The following is an 18,275-nucleotide window of genomic DNA, read 5'->3' as shown; positions in this document are numbered from 1 at the left end:
ACGTACAAATGTGAATTGTCGTTCAAAGACGCAACATTTGAAAACGGACCATTTTTTTAGTTTCAGAAGCATGCCGTAAGGGGGGGGTGGTTATCTCTTTTGTCAAAAATCGAGCGCTTTCGCTTGAACAATAAAGGCCTCCAAATGTTATTTAATTCACTTCCCGTGGAGGATAAACACTTTTTAAGGCCTCAGAGTGAGTAAATTGGCCATTTTCATTCACTTTTACCCATTTCTCGAATCTCGTGTTTCAGGCCCCTGGAAGCATGAAATTCACTTTAAACATCTCAATTTATCTTCAAAAGTGATTTTCCACGTATAAATGTGAATTGTAGTTCAAAGAGGCTTCATTTGAAAACGGACCATTTTTTTAGTTTCTGAAGCATGTCGTAAGGAGGGGTGGTTATCTCTTTCATCAAAAATCGGGCGTTTTTGATTGAACAATAAAGGCCTACAAATGTTATTTAATTCACTTTCTGGGGTGGAGAAAAACTTTTTAAGGCCTCAGAGTGAATAAATTGGCCATTTTCATTCACATGTACCCATTCCTCAAATCTTGTGTTTAGGGCCCCTGGAAGGTTGAAAATCACTTTAAACATCTAATTTTATCTCTAAAAGTAATTATCCACATACAATGTTAATTGTAGTTCAAAGATGCAACATTTGAAAATGAACCATTTTTTTTAGTTTCAGAAACATGTCGTAAGGGGGGGTGGTTATCTCTTTCATCAAAAATCAGGCGTTTTTGCTTGAACAATAAAGGCCTCCAAATGTTATTTAATTCACTTCCCGTGGAGGAGAAACACTTTTTAAGGCAGCAGAGTGAGTAAATTGGCAATTTTCATTCACTTTTACCCATTCCTCAAATCTCATGTTTAAGGCCCCTGGAAGCATGAAAATCACTTTAAACATCTTATTTTATGTTTAAAAGTGATTTTCCTCGTACAAATGTGAATTGTAGTTCAAAGACGCAACATTTGAAAACGGACCATTTTTTTCGGTTCTGAAGCATTTCGTAAGCGGGGGTGGTTATCTCTTTCATCAAAAATCGGGCATTTTTGATTGAACAATAAAGGCCTACAAATGTTATTTAATTCACTTTCTGGGGTGGAGAAAAACTTTTGAAGGCCTCAGAGTGAATAAATTGGCCATTTTCATTCACATTTACCCATTCCTCAAATCTTGGGTTTAGGGTCCCTGGAAGCTTGAAAATCACTTTAAACATCTAATTTGATCTCTAAAAGTGATTATCCACGTACAAATGTGAATTGTAGTTCAAAGACGCAACATTTGAAAATGGACTATTTTTTTCCGTTTCTGAAGCATGTCGTAAGGGGGGGTGGTTATCTCTTTCGTCAAAAATCATGCGATTTCGCTTGAACAATAAAGGCCTCCAAATGTTATTTAATTCACTTCCCGTGGAGGAGAAACACTTTTTAAGGCCGCAGAGTGAGTACATTGGCCATTTTCATTCACTTTTACCCATTCCTCAAATCTCGTGTTTCAGGCCCCTGGAAGCATGAAAATCACTTTAAACATCTCAATTTATCTTTAAAAGTGATTTTCCACGTACAAATGTGAATTGTAGTTCAAAGACGCAACATTTGAAAACGGACCATTTTTTTCGGTTCTGAAGCATTGGTGGTTATCTCTTTCATCAAAAATCGTGCGTTTTCGCTTGAACAGTAAAGGCCTCCAAATGTTATTTAATTCACTTCCCGTGGAGGAGAAACACTTTTTAAGGCCTCAGAGTGAGTAAATTGGCCATTTTCATTCACTTTTACCCATTTCTCAAATCTTGTGTTTAGGGCCCCTGGAAGCTTGAAAATCACTTTAAACATCTAATTTTATCTCTAAAAGTGGTTATCCATGTACAAATGTGAATTGTCGTTCAAAGACGCAACATTTGAAAATGGACCATTTTTTTCGTTTCTGAAGCATGTCGTAAGGGGGGGTGGTTATCTCTTTCCCCCAAAAACAGGCGTTTTTGATTGAACAATAAAGGCCTCGAAATATTATTTTTTTCACTTCCCGTGGAGGAGAAACACTTTTTAAGGCCGCAGAGTGAGTAAATTGGCCATTTTCATTCACTTTTACCCATTCCTCAAATCTCGTGTTTCAGGCCCCTGGAAGCATGAAAATCACTTTAAACATCTCAATTCATCTTTAAAAGTGATTTTCCACGTACAAATGTGAATTGTAGTTCAAAGAGGCAACATTTGAAAACGGACCATTTTTTTAGTTTCTAAAGCATGTCGTAAGGGGGGGTGGTTATCTCTTTCATCAAAAATCGGGCGTGTTTGATTGAACAATAAAGGCCTACAAATGTTATTTAATTCACTTTCTGGGGTGGAGAAAAACTTTTTAAGGCCTCAGAGTGAATAAATTGGCCATTTTCATTCACATTTACCCATTCCTCAAATCTTGTGTTTAGGGCCCCTGGAAGCTTGAAAATCACTTTAAACATCTAATTTTATCTCTAAAAGTGATTATCCACGTACAAATGTGAATTGTAGTTCAAAGACGCAACATTTGAAAACGGACCATTTTTTTCGTTTCTGAAGCATGTCGTAAGGGGGTTGGTTATCTCTTTCACCAAAAAACAGGCGTTTTTGATTGAACAATAAATGCCTCCAAATGTTATTTTTTTCACTTCCCGTGGAGGAGAAACAATTTTTAAGGCCGCAGAGTGCGTAAATTGGCCATTTTCATTCACTTTTACCCATTCCTCAAATCTCATGTTTAAGGCCACTGGAAGCTTGAAAATCACTTTAAACATCTCATTTTATCTTTAAAAGTGATTTTCCACGTACAAATGTGAATTGTAGTTCAAAGAGGCAACATTTGAAAACGGACCATTTTTTTCGTTTCTGAAGCATGTCGTAAGGGGGGGTGGTTATCTCTTTCACCAAAAAACGGGCGTTTTTGGTTGAACAATAAAGGCCTCCAAATGGTATTTAATTCACTTCCCGTGGGGAGGAGAAAAACTTTTTAAGGCCTCAGAGTGAATAAATTGGCCATTTTCATTCACTTTTACCCATTTCTTAAATCTTGTGTTTAGGGCCCCTAGAAGCTTGAAAATCACTTTAAACATCTCATTTTATCTCTAAAAGTGATTATCCACGTACAAATGTGAATTGTCGTTCAAAGACGCAACATTTGAAAATGGACCATTTTTTTTGTTTCTGAAGCATGTCGTAAGGGGGGGTGGTTATCTCTTTCATCAAAAATCGGGCGTTTTTGATTGAACAATAAAGGCCTACAAATGTTATTTAATTCACTTTCTGGGGAGGAGAAAAACTTTTTAAGGCCTCAGAGTGAATAAATTGGCCATTTTCATTCACATTTACCCATTCCTCAAATCTTGTGTTTAGGGCCCCTGGAAGCTTGAAAATCACTTTAAACATCTAATTTTATCTCTAAAAGTGATTATCCACGTACAAATGTGAATTGTAGTTCAAAGAGGCGACATTTGAAAACGGACCATTTTTTTAGTTTCTGAAGCATGTCGTAAGGGGGGGTGGTTATCTCTTTCATCAAAAATCGGGCATTTCGCTTGAACAATAAAGGCCTACAAATGTTATTTTATTCACTTCCCGTGGAGGAGAAACACTTTTTATGGCCTCAGAGTGAGTAAATTGGCCATTTTCATTCACTTTTACCCAATTCTCAAATCTCGTGTTTCAGGCCCCTGGAAGCATGAAAATCACTTTAAACATCTCAATTTATCTTTAAACATGATTTTCCATGTACAAATGTGAATTGTAGTTCAAAGAGGCAACATTTGAAAACGGACCATTTTTTAGTTTCTGAAGCATGTCGTAAGGGGGGGTGGTTATCTCTTTCGTCAAAACTCGGGTGTTTTCGCTTGAACAATAAAGGCCTACAAATGTTATTTAATTCACTTGCCGTGGAGGAGAAACACTTTTTAAGGCCTCAGAGTTAGTAAATTGGCCATTTTCATTCACTTTTACCCAATTCTCAAATCTTGTGTTTAGGGCCCCTGGAAGCTTGAAAATCACTTTAAACATCTCAATTTATCTTTAAAAGTGATTGTCCACGTACAAATGTGAATTGTAGTTCAAAGATGCGACATTTGAAAACGGACCATTTTTTTCGTTTCTGAAGCATGTCGTAAGGGGGGGTGGTTATCTCTTTCATCAAAAATCGGGCATTTTTGATTGAACAATAAAGGCCTACAAATGTTATTTAATTCACTTTCTGGGGTGGAGAAAAACTTTTTAAGGCCTCAGAGTGAATAAATTGGCCATTTTCATTCACATTTACCCATTCCTCAAATCTTGTGTTTAGGGCCCCTGGAAGCTTGAAAATCACTTTAAACATCTAATTTCATCTCTAAAAGTGATTATCCACGTACAAATGTGAATTGTAGTTCAAAGATGCGACATTTGAAAACGGACCATTTTTTTCGTTTCTGAAGCATGTCGTAAGGGGGGGTGGTTATCTCTTTCACCAAAAAACGGGCATTTTCGATTGAACAATAAAGTCCTCCAAATGTTATTTTATTCACTTCCCGTGGAGGAGAAACACTTTTTATGGCCTCAGAGTGAGTAAATTGGCCATTTTCATTCACTTTTACCCATTTCTCAAATCTCGTGTTTCAGGCCCCTGGAAGCATGAAAATCACTTTAAACATCTCAATTTATCTTTAAACATGATTTTCCATGTAGAAATGTGAATTTGTAGTTCAAAGAGGCAACATTTGAAAACGGACCATTTTTTTAGTTTCTGAAGCATGTCGTAAGGGGGGGTGGTTATCTCTTTCGTCAAAAATCGGGCGTTTTCGCTTGAACAATAAAGGCCTACAAATGTTATTTAATTCACTTCCCGTGGACGAGAAACACTTTTTAAGGCCTCAGAGTTAGTAAATTGGCCATTTTCATTCACTTTTACCCATTTTTCAAATCTTGTGTTTAGGGCCCCTGGAAGCTTGAAAATCACTTTAAACATCTAATTTTATCTCTAAAAGTGATTATCCACGTACAAATGTGAATTGTAGTTCAAAGACGCAACATTTGAAAATGGACCATTTTTTTTTGTTTCTGACGCATGTCGTAAGGGGGGGTGGTTATCTCTTTCACCAAAAAACAGGCGTTTTTGATTGAACAATAAAGGCCTCGAAATATTATTTTATTCACTTCCCGTGGAGGAGAAACACTTTTTAAGGCCGCAGAGTGAGTAAATTGGCCATTTTCATTCACTTTTACCCATTCCTCCAATCTCGTGTTTCAGGCCCCTGGAACCATGAAAATCACTTTAAACATCTCAATTTATCTTTAAACGTGATTTTCCATGTACAAATGTGCATTGTAGTTCAAAGAGGCAACATTTGAAAACGGACCATTTTTTTAGTTTCTGAAGAATGTCGTAAGGGGGGGTGGTTATCTCTTTCGTAAAAAATTGGGCGTTTTCGCTTGAACAATAAAGGACTACAAATGTTATTTAATTCACTTCCCGTGGAGGAGAAACACTTTTTAAGGCCTCAGAGTGAGTAAATTGGCCATTTTCATTCACTTTTACCCATTTCTCAAATCTTGTGTTTAGGGCCCCTGGAAGCTTGAAAATCACTTTAAACATCTAATTTTATCTCTAAAAGTGATTATCCACGTACAAATGTGAATTGTCGTTCAAAGACGCAACATTTGAAAATGGACTATTTTTTTCGTATCTGAAGCATGTCGTAAGGGGGGGTGGTTATCTCTTTCATCAAAAATCGGGCATTTTTGATTGAACAATAAAGGCCTACAAATGTTATTTAATTCATATTCTGGGGTGGAGAAAAACTTTTTAAGGCCACAGAGTGAATAAATTGGCCATTTTCATTCACATTTACCCATTTCTCAAATCTTGTGTTTAGGGCCCCTGGAAGCTTGAAAATCACTTTAAACATCTAATTTTATCTCTAAAAGTGATTATCCACGTACAAATGTGAATTGTCGTTCAAAGACGCAACATTTGAAAATGGACCATTTTTTTCATTTCTGAAGCATATCGTAAGGGGGGGTGGTTATCTCTTTCACCAAAAAACAGGCGTTTTTGATTGAACAATAAATGCATCTAAATGTTACTTTTTTCACTTCCCGTGGAGGAGAAACACTTTTTAAGGCCGCAGAGTGAGTAAATTGGCCATTTTCATTCACTTTTACCCATTTCTCAAATCTTGTGTTTAGGGCCCCTGGAAGCTTGAAAATCACTTTAAACATCTAATTTTATCTCTAAAAGTGATTATCCACGTACAAATGTGAATTGTCGTTCAAAGACGCAACATTTGAAAATGGACAATTTTTTCATTTCTGAAGCATATCGTAAGGGGGGTGGTTATCTCTTTCACCAAAAAACAGGCGTTTTTGATTGAACAATAAATGCATCCGAATGTTATTTTTTTCACTTCCCGTGGAGGAGAAACACTTTTTAAGGCCGCAGAGTGAGTAAATTGGCCATTTTCATTCATGCTTACCCATTTCTCAAATCTTGTGTTTAGGGCCCCTGGAAGCTTGAAAATCACTTTAAACATCTAATTTTATCTCTAAAAGTGATTATCCACGTACAAATGGGAATTGTCGTTCAAAGACGCAACATTTGAAAATGGACCATTTTTTTCGTTTCTGAAGCATGTCGTGAGGGGGGGTGGTTATCTCTTTCACCAAAAAACAGGCGTTTTTGATTGAACAATAAAGGCCTCGAAATATTATTTTATTCACTTCCCGTGGAGGAGAAACACTTTTTAAGGCCTCAGAATGAGTAAATTGGCCATTTTCATTCACTTTTAGCCATTCCTCAAATCTCGTGTTTAAGGCCCCTGGAAGCATGAAAATTACTTTAAACATCTCAATTTATCTTTAAAAGTGATATTCCATGTACAAATGTGAATTGTAGTTCAAAGAGGCGACATTTGAAAACGGACCATTTTTTTCGTTTCTGAAGCATGTCGTAAGGGGGGGTGGTTATCTCTTTCGTCAAAAATCGGGCGTTTTCGCTTGAACAATAAAGGCCTACAAATGTTATTTAATTCACTTCCCGTGGAGGAGAAACACTTTTTAAGGCCTCAGAGTGAGTAAATTGGCCATTTTCATTCACTTTTACCCATTTCTCAAATCTTGTGTTTAGGGCCCCTGGAAGCTTGAAAATCACTTTAAACATCTAATTTTATCTCTAAAAGTGATTATCCACGTACAAATGTGAATTGTTGTTTAAAGACGCAACATTTGAAAATGGACCATTTTTTTCGTTTCTGAAGCATGTCGTAAGGGGGGATGGTTATCTCTTTCGTCAAAAATCGGGCGTTTTGCTTGAACAATAAATGCCTACAAATGTTATTTTATTCACTTCCCGTGGAGGAGAAACACTTTTAATGGCCTCAGAGTGAGTAAATTGGCCATTTTCATTCACTTTTACCCATTTCTCAAATCTTGTGTTTAGGGCCCCTTTAAGCTTGAAAATCACTTTAAACATCGAATTTTATCTCTAAAAGTGATTATCCATGTACAAATGTGAATTGTCGTTCAAAGACGCAACATTTGAAAATGGACCATTTTTTTCGTTTCTGAAGCATGTCGTAAGGGGGGGTGGTTATCTCTTTCACCAAAAAACAGGCGTTTTTGATTGAACAATAAAGGCCTTGAAATATTATTTTATTAACTTCCCGTGGAGGAGAAACACTTTTTAAGGCCTCAGAATGAGTAAATTGGCCATTTTCAATCACTTTTAGGCATTCCTCAAATCTCGTGTTTAAGGCCCCTGGAAGCATGAAAATCACTTTAAACATCTCAATTTATCTTTAAAAGTGATTTTCCACGTACAAATGTGAATTGTAGTTCAAAGAGGCGACATTTGAAAATGGACCATTTTTTTCGTTTCTGAAGCATGTCGTAAGGGGGGGTGGTTATCTCTTTCATCAAAAATCGGGCGATTTTGATTGAACAATAAAAGCCTACAAATGTTATTTAATTCACATTCTGGGGTAGAGAAAAACTTTTAAAGGCCACAGAGTGAATAAATTGGCCATTTTCATTCACATTTGCCCATTTCTCAAATCTTGTGTTTAGGGACCCTGGAAGCTTGAAAATCACTTTAAACATCTAATTTTATCTCTAAAAGTGATTATCCACGTACAAATGTGAATTGTCGTTCAAAGACGCAACATTTGAAAATGGACAATTTTTTCATTTCTGAAGCATATCGTAAGGGGGGGGTGGTTATCTCTTCAACAAAAAACAGGCGTTTTTGATTGAACAATAAAGGCCTCCAAATGTTATTTAATTCACTTCCCGTGGAGGAGAAACACTTTTTAAGGCCTCAGAGTGAGTAAATTGGCCATTTTCATTCACTTTTACCCATTTCTCAAATCTTGTGTTTAGGGCCCCTGGAAGCTTGAAAATCACTTTAAACATCGAATTTTATCTCTAAAAGTGATTATCCATGTACAAATGTGAATTGTCGTTCAAAGACGCAACATTTGAAAATGGACCATTTTTTTCGTTTCTGAAGCATGTCGTAAGGGGGGGTGGTTATCTCTTTCACCAAAAACAGGCGTTTTTGATTGAACAATAAAGGCCTTGAAATATTATTTTATTAACTTCCCGTGGAGGAGAAACACTTTTTAAGGCCTCAGAATGAGTAAATTGGCCATTTTCAATCACTTTTAGCCATTCCTCAAATCTCGTGTTTAAGGCCCCTGGAAGCATGAAAATCACTTTAAACATCTCAATTTATCTTTAAAAGTGATTTTCCACGTACAAATGTGAATTGTAGTTCAAAGAGGCGACATTTGAAAATGGACCATTTTTTTCGTTTCTGAAGCATGTCGTAAGGGGGGGTGGTTATCTCTTTCATCAAAAATCGGGCGATTTTGATTGAACAATAAAAGCCTACAAATGTTATTTAATTCACATTCTGGGGTAGAGAAAAACTTTTAAAGGCCACAGAGTGAATAAATTGGCCATTTTCATTCACATTTACCCATTTCTCAAATCTTGTGTTTAGGGACCCTGGAAGCTTGAAAATCACTTTAAACATCTAATTTTATCTCTAAAAGTGATTATCCACGTACAAATGTGAATTGTCGTTCAAAGACGCAACATTTGAAAATGGACAATTTTTTCATTTCTGAAGCATATCGTAAGGGGGGGTGGTTATCTCTTCAACAAAAAACAGGCGTTTTTGATTGAACAATAAAGGCCTCCAAATGTTATTTAATTCACTTCCCGTGGAGGAGAAACACTTTTTAAGGCCTCAGAGTGAGTAAATTGGCCATTTTCATTCACTTTTACCCATTTCTCAAATCTTGTGTTTAGGGCCCCTGGAAGCTTGAAAATCACTTTAAACATCGAATTTTATCTCTAAAAGTGATTATCCATGTACAAATGTGAATTGTCGTTCAAAGACGCAACATTTGAAAATGGACCATTTTTTTCGTTTCTGAAGCATGTCGTAAGGGGGGGTGGTTATCTCTTTCACCAAAAAACAGGCGTTTTTGATTGAACAATAAAGGCCTTGAAATATTATTTTATTAACTTCCCGTGGAGGAGAAACCCTTTTTAAGGCCTCAGAATGAGTAAATTGGCCATTTTCAATCACTTTTAGCCATTCCTCAAATCTCGTGTTTAAGGCCCCTGGAAGCATGAAAATCACTTTAAACATCTCAATTTATCTTTAAAAGTGATTATCCACGTACAAATGTGAATTGTCGTTCAAAGACGCAACATTTGAAACTGGACAATTTTTTCATTTCTGAAGCATATCGTAAGGGGGGGTGGTTATCTCTTCAACAAAAAACAGGCGTTTTTGATTGAACAATAAAGGCCTACAAATGTTATTTAATTCACTTTCTGGGGTGGAGAAAAACTTTTTAAGGCCTCAGAGTGAATAAATTGGCCATTTTCATTCACATTTACCCATTCCTCAAATCTTGTGTTTAGGGCCCCTGGAAGCTTGAAAATCACTAAAACATCTAATTTCATCTCTAAAAGTGATTATCCACGTACAAATGTGAATTGTAGTTCAAAGACGCAACATTTGAAAATTGACCATTTTTTTTCGTTTCTGACGCATGTCGTAAGGGGGGGTGGTTATCTCTTTCACCAAAAAACGGGCATTTTTGATTGAACAATAAAGGCCTCCAAATGTTATTTTATTCACTTCCCGTGGAGGAGAAACACTTTTTATGGCCTCAGAGTGAGTAAATTGGCCATTTTCATTCACTTTTACCCATTTCTCAAATCTTGTGTTTAGGGCCCCTGGAAGCTTGAAAATCACTTTAAACATCTAATTTTATCTCTAAAAGTGATTATCCACGTACAAATGTGAATTGTCGTTCAAAGACGCAACATTTGAAAATGGACCATTTTTTTCGTTTCTGAAGCATGTCGTAAGGGGGGGTGGTTATCTCTTTCACCAAAAAAAGGCGTTTTTGATTGAACAATAAAGGCCTCGAAATATTATTTTATACACTTCCCGTGGAGGAGAAACACTTTTTAAGGCCGCAGAGTGAGTAAATTGGCCATTTTCATTCACTTTTACCCATTCCTCAAATCTCGTGTTTCAGGCCCCTGGAAGCATGAAAATCACTTTAAACATCTCAATTTATCTTTAAATATGATTTTCCATGTACAAATGTGAATTGTAGTTCAAAGAGGCAACATTTGAAAACGGACCATTTTTTTAGTTTCTGAAGCATGTCGTAAGGGGGGGTGGTTATCTCTTTCGTCAAAAATCGGGCGTTTTCGCTTGAACAATAAAGGCCTACAAATGTTATTTAATTCACTTCCCGTGGAGGAGAAACACTTTTTAAGGCCTCAGAGTGAGTAAATTGGCCATTTTCATTCACTTTTACCCATTTCTCAAATCTTGTGTTTAGGGCCCCTGGAAGCTTGAAAATCACTTTAAACATCTAATTTTATCTCTAAAAGTGATCATCCACGTACAATGATAATTGTAGTTCAAAGACCCAACATTTGAAAATGAACCATTTTTTTAATTTCAGAAGCATGTCTTAAGGGGGGGTGGTTATCTCTTTCATCAAAAATCAGGCATTTTCGCTTGAACAATAAAGGCCTCCAAATGTTATTTTATTCACCTCCCGTGGAGGAAAAACACTTTTTAAGGCCACAGAGTAAATTGGCCATTTTCATTCACATTTACCCATTTCTCAAATCTTGTGTTTAGGGCCCCTGGAAGCTTGAAAATCACTTTAAACATCTAATTTTATCTCTAAAAGTGATTATCCACGTACAAATGTGAATTGTCGTTCAAAGACGCAACATTTGAAAATGGACCATTTTTTTCATTTCTGAAGCATATCGTAAGGGGGGGTGGTTATCTCTTTCACCAAAAAACAGGCGTTTTTGATTGAACAATAAATGCATCCAAATGTTATTTTTTTCACTTCCCGTGGAGGAGAAACACTTTTTAAGGCCTCAGAGTGAGTAAATTGGCCATTTTCATTCACTTTTACCCATTTCTCAAATCTTGTGTTTAGGCCCCCTGGAAGCTTGAAAATCACTTTAAACATCTAATTTTATCTCTAAAAGTGATTATCCACGTTCAAATGTGAATTGTCGTTTAAAGACGCAACATTTGAAAATGGACCATTTTTTTCGTTTCTGAAGCATGTCGTAAGGGGGGGTGGTTATCTCTTTCACCAAAAAACAGGCGTTTTTGATTGAACAATAAATGCATCCGAATGTTATTTTTTTCACTTCCCGTGGAGGAGAAACACTTTTTAAGGCCGCAGAGTGAGTAAATTGGCCATTTTCATTCATGCTTACCCATTTCTCAAATCTTGTGTTTAGGGCCGCTGGAAGCTTGAAAATCACTTTAAACATCTAATTTTATCTCTAAAAGTGATTATCCACGTACAAATGGGAATTGTCGTTCAAAGACGCAACATTTGAAAATGGACCATTTTTTTTGTTTCTGAAGCATGTCGTAAGGGGGGGTGGTTATCTCTTTCACCAAAAAACAGGCGTTTTTGATTGAACAATAAAGGCCTCGAAATATTATTTTATTCACTTCCCGTGGAGGAGAAACACTTTTTAAGGCCTCCGAATGAGTAAATTGGCCATTTTCATTCACTTTTAGCCATTCCTCAAATCTCGTGTTTAAGGCCCCTGGAAGCATGAAAATCACTTTAAACATCTCAATTTATCTTTAAAAGTGATATTCCATGTACAAATGTGAATTGTAGTCCAAAGAGGCGACATTTGAAAACGGACCATTTTTTTCGTTTCTGAAGCATGTCGTAAGGGGGGGTGGTTATCTCTTTCATCAAAAAACAGGCGTTTTTGATTGAACAATAAAGGCCTCGAAATATTATTTTATTCACTTCCCGTGGAGGAGAAACACTTTTTAAGGCCGCAGAGAGAGTAAATTGGCCATTTTCATTCACTTTTACCCATTCCTCAAATCTCGTGTTTAAGGCCCCTGGAAGCATGAAAATCACTTTAAACATCTAATTTTATCTCTAAAAGTGATTATCCACGTACAAATGTGAATTGTCGTTCAAAGACCCAACATTTGAAAATGAACCATTATTTAAATTTCAGAAGCATGTCGTAAGGGGGGTGGTTATCTCTTTCATCAAAAATCAGGCATTTTCGCTTGAACAATAAAGGCCTCCAAATGTTATTTTATTCACTTCCCGTGGAGGAGAAATACTTTTTAAGGCCGCAGAGTGAGTAAATTGGCCATTTTCATTCATGTTTACCCATTCCTCAAATCTCGTGTTTAAGGCCCCTGGAAGCTTGAAAATCACTTTAAACATCTCATTTTATCTCTAAAAGTGATTATCCACTTACAATGTTAATTGGAGTTCAAAGATGCAACATTTGAAAATGAACCATTTTTTTAGTTTCAGAAGCATGTCGTAAGGGGGGGTGGTTATCTCTTTCATCAAAAATCGGGCGATTTTGATTGAACAATAAAAGCCTACAAATGTTATTTAATTCACATTCTGGGGTAGAGAAAAACTTTTAAAGGCCACAGAGTGAATAAATTGGCCATTTTCATTCACATTTACCAATTTCTCAAATCTTGTGTTTAGGGACCCTGGAAGCTTGAAAATCACTTTAAACATCTAATTTTATCTCTAAAAGTGATTATCCACGTACAAATGTGAATTGTCGTTCAAAGACGCAACATTTGAAAATGGACAATTTTTTCATTTCTGAAGCATATCGTAAGGGGGGGGTGGTTATCTCTTCAACAAAAAACAGGCGTTTTTGATTGAACAATAAAGGCCTCCAAATGTTATTTAATTCACTTCCCGTGGAGGAGAAACACTTTTTAAGGCCTCAGAGTGAGTAAATTGGCCATTTTCATTCACTTTTACCCATTTCTCAAATCTTGTGTTTAGGGCCCCTGGAAGCTTGAAAATCACTTTAAACATCTAATTTTATCTCTAAAAGTGATTATCCACGTACAAATGTGAATTGTCGTTGAAAGAGGCAACATTTGAAAATGGACCATTTTTTTCGTTTCTGAAGCATGTCGTAAGGGGGGGTGGTTATCTCTTCAACAAAAAACAGGCGTTTTTGATTGAACAATAAAGGCCTCCAAATGTTATTTAATTCACTTCCCGTGGAGGAGAAACACTTTTCAAGGCCTCAGAGTGAGTAAATTGGCCATTTTCATTCACTTTTACCCATTTCTCAAATCTTGTGTTTAGGGCCCCTGGAAGCTTGAAAATCACTTTAAACATCTAATTTTATCTCTAAAAGTGATTATCCATGTACAAATGTGAATTGTCGTTCAAAGACGCAACATTTGAAAATGGACCATTTTTTTCGTTTCTGAAGCATGTCGTAAGGGGGGGTGGTTATCTCTTTCACCAAAAAACAGGCGTTTTTGATTGAACAATAAAGGCCTCGAAATATTATTTTATTCACTTCCCGTGGAGGAGAAACACTTTTTAAGGCCTCAGAATGAGTAAATTGGCCATTTTCATTCACTTTTAGCCATTCCTCAAATCTCCTGTTTAAGGCCCCTGGAAGCATGAAAATCACTTTAAACATCTCAATTTATCTTTAAAAGTGATTTTCCACGTACAAATGTGAATTGTAGTTCAAAGAGGCGACATTTGAAAACGGACCATTTTTTTAGTTTCTGAAGCATGTCGTAAGGGGGGGTGGTTATCTCTTTCATCAAAAATCGGGCGTTTTTGATTGAACAATAAAGGCCTACAAATGTTATTTAATTCACTTTCTGGGATGGAGAAAAACTTTTTAAGGCCTCAGAGTGAATAAATTGGCCATTTTCATTCACATTTACCCATTCCTCAAATCTTGTGTTTAGGGCCCCTGGAAGCTGGAAAATCACTTTAAACATCTCATTTTATCTCTAAAAGTGATTATCCACGTACAATGTTAATTGTAGTTCAAAGAGGCAAAATTTGAAAACGGACCATTTTTTTAGTTTCTGAAGCATGTCGTAAGGGGGGTGGTTATCCCTTTCGTCAAAAATCGGGCGTTTTGCATGAACAATAAAGGCCTACAAATGTTATTTTATTCACTTCCCGTGGAGGAGAAACACTTTTTATGGCCTCAGAGTGAGTAAATTGGCCATTTTCATTCACTTTTACCCATTTCTCAAATCTTGTGTTTAGGGCCCCTGGAAGCTTGAAAATCACTTTAAACATCTCAATTTATCTTTAAAAGTGATTTTCCACGTACAAATGTGAATTGTAGTTCAAAGAGGCGACATTTGAAAACGGACCATTTTTTTAGTTTCTGAAGCATGTCGTAAGGGGGGGTGGTTATCTCTTTCATCAAAAATCGGGCGTTTTTGATTGAACAATAAAGGCCTACAAATGTTATTTAATTCACTTTCTGGGATGGAGAAAAACTTTTTAAGGCCTCAGAGTGAATAAATTGGCCATTTTCATTCACATTTACCCATTCCTCAAATCTTGTGTTTAGGGCCCCTGGAAGCTTGAAAATCACTTTAAACATCTCATTTTATCTCTAAAAGTGATTATCCACGTACAATGTTAATTGTAGTTCAAAGAGGCAAAATTTGAAAACGGACCATTTTTTTAGTTTCTGAAGCATATCGTAAGGGGGGTGGTTATCTCTTTCGTCAAAAATCGGGCGTTTTGCTTGAACAATAAAGGCCTACAAATGTTATTTTATACACTTCCCGTGGAGGAGAAACACTTTTTAAGGCCGCAGAGTGAGTAAATTGGCCATTTTCATTCACTTTTACCCATTTCTCAAATCTTGTGTTTAGGGCCCCTGGAAGCTTGAAAATCACTTTAAACATCTAATTTTATCTCTAAAAGTGATTATCCACGTACAAATGTGAATTGTCGTTCAAAGACGCAACATTTGAAAATGGACCATTTTTTTCGTTTCTGAAGCATGTCGTAAGGGTGGGGTGGTTATCTCTTTCACCAAAAAAAGGCGTTTTTGATTGAACAATAAAGGCCTCGAAATATTATTTTATACACTTCCCGTGGAGGAGAAACACTTTTTAAGGCCGCAGAGTGAGTAAATTGGCCATTTTCATTCACTTTTACCCATTCCTCAAATCTCGTGTTTCAGGCCCCTGGAAGCATGAAAATCACTTTAAACATCTCAATTTATCTTTAAAAGTGATTTTCCACGTACAAATGTGAATTGTAGTTCAAAGAGGCGACATTTGAAAACGGACTATTTTTTTAGTTTCTGAAGCATGTCGTAAGGGGGGGTGGTTATCTCTTTCATCAAAAATCGGGCGTTTTTGATTGAACAATAAAGGCCTACAAATGTTATTTAATTCACTTTCTGGGGTGGAGAAAAACTTTTTAAGGCCTCAGAGTGAATAAATTGGCCATTTTCATTCACATTTACCCATTCCTCAAATCTTGTGTTTAGGGCCCCTGGAAGCTTGAAAATCACTAAAACATCTAATTTCATCTCTAAAAGTGATTATCCACTTACAAATGTGAATTGTAGTTCAAAGACGCAACATTTGAAAATGGACCATTTTTTTTCGTTTCTGACGCATGTCGTAAGGGGGGGTGGTTATCTCTTTCACCAAAAAACGGGCATTTTTGATTGAACAATAAAGGCCTCCAAATGTTATTTTATTCACTTCCCGTGGAGGAGAAACACTTTTTAAGGCCGCAGAGAGAGTAAATTGGCCATTTTCATTCACGTTTACCCATTTCTCAAATCTTGTGTTTAGGGCCCCTGGAAGCTTGAAAATCACTTTAAACATCTCATTTTATCTGTAAAAGTGATTGTCCACGTACAATGTTAATTGTAGTTCAAAGAGGCAAAATTTGAAAACGGACCATTTTTTTAGTTTCTGAAGCATGTCGTAAGGGGGGTGGTTATCTCTTTCGTCAAAAATCGGGCGTTTTGCTTGAACAATAAAGGCCTACAAATGGTATTTTATTCACTTCCCGTGGAGGAGAAACACTTTTTATGGCCTCAGAGTGAGTAAATTGGCCATTTTCATTCACTTTTACCCATTTCTCAAATCTTGTGTTTAGGGCCCCTGGAAGCTTGAAAATCACTTTAAACATCTAATTTTATCTCTAAAAGTGATTATCCACGTACAGATGTGAATTGTCGTTCAAAGACGCAACATTTGAAAATGGACCATTTTTTTCGTTTCTGAAGCATGTCGTAAGGGGGGTGGTTATCTCTTTCACCAAAAAAAGGCGTTTTTGATTGAACAATAAAGGCCTCGAAATATTATTTTATACACTTCCCGTGGAGGAGAAACACTTTTTAAGGCCGCAGAGTGAGTAAATTGGCCATTTTCATTCACTTTTACCCATTCCTCAAATCTCGTGTTTCAGGCCCCTGGAAGCATGAAAATCACTTTAAACATCTCAATTTATCTTTAAATATGATTTTCCATGTACAAATGTGAATTGTAGTTCAAAGAGGCAACATTTGAAAATGGACCATTTTTTTAGTTTCTGAAGCATGTCGTAAGGGGGGGTGGTTATCTCTTTCGTCAAAAATCGGGCGTTTTCGCTTGAACAATAAAGGCCTACAAATGTTATTTAATTCACTTCCCGTGGAGGAGAAACACTTTTTAAGGCCTCAGAGTGAGTAAATTGGCCATTTTCATTCACTTTTACCCATTTCTCAAATCTTGTGTTTAGGGCCCCTGGAAGCTTGAAAATCACTTTAAACATCTAATTTTATCTCTAAAAGTGATCATCCACGTACAATGATAATTGTAGTTCAAAGACCCAACATTTGAAAATGAACCATTTTTTTAATTTCAGAAGCATGTCGTAAGGGGGGGTGGTTATCTCTTTCTTCAAAAATCAGGCATTTTCGCTTGAACAATAAAGGCCTCCAAATGTTATTTTATTCACCTCCCGTGGAGGAAAAACACTTTTTAAGGCCACAGAGTAAATTGGCCATTTTCATTCACATTTACCCATTTCTCAAATCTTGTGTTTAGGGCCCCTGGAAGCTTGAAAATCACTTTAAACATCTAATTTTATCTCTAAAAGTGATTATCCACGTTCAAATGTGAATTGTCGTTTAAAGACGCAACATTTGAAAATGGACCATTTTTTTCGTTTCTGAAGCATGTCGTAAGGGGGGGTGGTTATCTCTTTCACCAAAAAACAGGCGTTTTTGATTGAACAATAAATGCATCCGAATGTTATTTTTTTCACTTCCCGTGGAGGAGAAACACTTTTTAAGGCCGCAGAGTGAGTAAATTGGCCATTTTCATTCATGCTTACCCATTTCTCAAATCTTGTGTTTAGGGCCCCTGGAAGCTTGAAAATCACTTTAAACATCTAATTTTATCTCTAAAAGTGATTATCCACGTACAAATGGGAATTGTCGTTCAAAGACGCAACATTTGAAAATGGACCATTTTTTTCGTTTCTGAAGCATGTCTTAAGGGGGGGTGGTTATCTCTTTCACCAAAAAACAGGCGTTTTTGATTGAACAATAAAGGCCTCGAAATAATATTTTATTCACTTCCCGTGGAGGAGAAACACTTTTTAAGGCCTCCGAATGAGTAAATTGGCCATTTTCATTCACTTTTACCCATTTCTCAAATCTTGTGTTTAGGGCCCCTGGAAGCTTGAAAATCACTTTAAACATCTAATTTTATCTCTAAAAGTGATTATCCACGTACAAATGTGAATTGTCGTTGAAAGAGGCAACATTTGAAAATGGACCATTTTTTTCGTTTCTGAAGCATGTCGTAAGGGGGGGTGGTTATCTCTTCAACAAAAAACAGGCGTTTTTGATTGAACAATAAAGGCCTCCAAATGTTATTTAATTCACTTCCCG

Source organism: Triturus cristatus, chromosome 12 (assembly GCF_964204655.1).
Source record: "Triturus cristatus chromosome 12, aTriCri1.1, whole genome shotgun sequence".
NCBI classification, from domain to species: Eukaryota; Metazoa; Chordata; class Amphibia; order Caudata; family Salamandridae; genus Triturus; species Triturus cristatus.
Note: the sequence above shows the minus strand (reverse complement) of the source record.